The following is a 2,500-nucleotide window of genomic DNA, read 5'->3' on the forward strand; positions in this document are numbered from 1 at the left end:
ATTAGATAGGTTTTTTGCTTGAAGTGGGTCATGATGAGTAACTGGCCAACTTTCAGCTGGTGCTGTTTGCACTCCTGAAGTACATGTCGATCATATTTAAGGAATTTGGCAATTTTATTACAATGTAAATTATTCTTCTTAATATTGTATTTTGAATTGAGAACAGTGACTTTCTTCTGCATTAAGTGTTTCCCCTCCATTGAAAATTTCGAAAGATTATATAAAGTCACATTCTTACAACCCATTCAGCCAAGCTGGCTGTCATTTTCTGGTATGCTGGGTTTAAATGCCAGGCAACTTGGGCTTGTATTGCATGTTGGTATCACTAACACAATCGACGTTTACCCATCTCAGACTTGAATCATCCTGTACGTTAACAATTTTTGGCACCTCATTTTGTAGTTCTAAGTCATCTCTACGTGTCTGAACTCTACATAGTGCACTGTACAGTAGAATACAAAAATTTGGTTTCGAGCGTTAGCCCTTCGTCAGAGCGAATCGATTCGCTCTGACGAAGGGCTAACGCTCGAAACGTCAGCTTTTAGAATCTCTGTACGGTGGCCAATTTACATTATCAACTCCGTTGATAAAACCAAATTTTTGTATACTACTTCCCACCGACGCAGAATTACAGTTTCTTTAGAAACTACCCCTTCATTCATTTGTACAGTAGAATGTCGACTACATGAACCACCACTATTTGGGGAATAATACTTGCTGCCTATGGAAGCCAAGTATCATAGTTACTTTAATGGGTTATCACTAGTGTTTTATTTCTATACTATAGCTGCAATACACATTACTTAGCTTATGTGCAGGGGCCATATAGCTTGCACATGATCATTACTCATATCTACGCTTTTCTTACCCTGCTAAGTTTGGTGTCTGCGTGAGCATGGGGCCATGCAGTTATCTCTCTTTATTACTACAGTAAATTGTAATATATTTAGTTTGCAATGGTCAGTTTTTAATTAATGTTACTTCTGCTTTATCTTCCAAGTTTTATTATTATGCTTCTTTCGCCAAGGTGGCTATATGAGCAGGGGCCATGTAGTGAAAGTTTCGTTTCTTCTTTTTTGCCTTAACCTTCTTCTTGTGTTGGCAAGGGTTTTGCTTTGGCCTTGGGTGGGGGACCCTTTCACTCGTTCCTCGCTCAGGGCTGTGGCATGTCTCCCCTCACCTTTGCTGGAATCATGTCTTCTATATTTGGGTATTTCCTAGGTTACCACATGGCGCATGCTGATTTTCAATAAATATCCCAAACATGTGGGTGTGGTATTATTTGTGTCCCAGGAAACTGAGCTCGCCCAGAGCAATGCCTTGCCAACAATATCAGTCAGACTGTATGGAGCATGAAGCATAAGGCCATTTTAGATTACCTCACAGTGTATAAACGTGAACGTCTGTTACGGCTCATGAGCACATGCAGCTTACCTGAGCAAAAACGATAAGGATTTTCTGGTGGATTTTGCCGATAGGGGAGGGGAAAACTTGACCCCAACCGTTGGCAACATCACAATTATTGTCATAGACGTTTCCAGGGCAATTCTTCTCAATGCACCAATGCACACCCTCAAAAAAAATAAAGGAGGGGATGTTACAAGTAAAGGGTAGTGAGCGAGCGTGGAGTAGCTGAGGTCATCGAGCATCACCATTTGTTCAGCGAGCTTCTACCCACCCCTGAAAAGGTGACCAACCTGTTAAGCGCTGATTGCGTTGATGAGGATGAAGAACGCGTCTTTTCCTTTTTGAACAGGTAAACCCGCTCGCTAAACCAAGACAGGGCCGTGATATTTCCAAAGATGGGTTACAGGAAGTGAAACTTTAACAGCCACTACCATGAAAGTGGAGTTTCACAAGTCAGACGAAGAGGAGACCTACCCAAGAGCCCATGTATGCGATAATCTCCTGGATATTTCGTCTAGGGGATATACCACCTATCAGAAGTTTGTGTTCGGCTGAGGGGCATGGTGCCGCTGATTGCCCGAACCGCGAAAACCGTCGTTAACTTCTGTACTTTCAATTGAGAAAGCGTCCACATTTTCGTCCGTATGAGCACTTATGAACTTCGAATTTCCTAAATATTCCGGACAAGACTGGCTCACTTTTATAAGCTCTGCGTACCAAGGCATTCATTATATTCAAAGTAAAAACAGAAAAGATAAGACAAGAAAACGTTTCACGGAACCCGGTCATTGTTTATATGCATGGGTTTACTCCTTCCTTTCATCGCTATGTTTTTTATTATCTTTAAGATTTTGCGTGATGGAGGACCTTTAAAAGCCTCCCAACCAGATCACGAGCACATATGTTGTAATTGCAATTAAGCGGACTAATAGGCCTCCAGTTCTTATGGGAGAGCCTATCACCCTTTTTAAATATTAAAGTAATTAACGCCGTACGCTGAGAAGCGGGCAAAAAGCTAGAACAATAAGAAGCATTAAATACTTCAAGTAAATCAAAACCCAAGGCATCCCAAAGGCTCGGTAGACTTCGATTG

The sequence above is a fragment of the Montipora foliosa genome, chromosome 11 (assembly GCF_036669935.1).
Source record: "Montipora foliosa isolate CH-2021 chromosome 11, ASM3666993v2, whole genome shotgun sequence".
Classification (NCBI taxonomy): Eukaryota; Metazoa; Cnidaria; class Anthozoa; order Scleractinia; family Acroporidae; genus Montipora; species Montipora foliosa.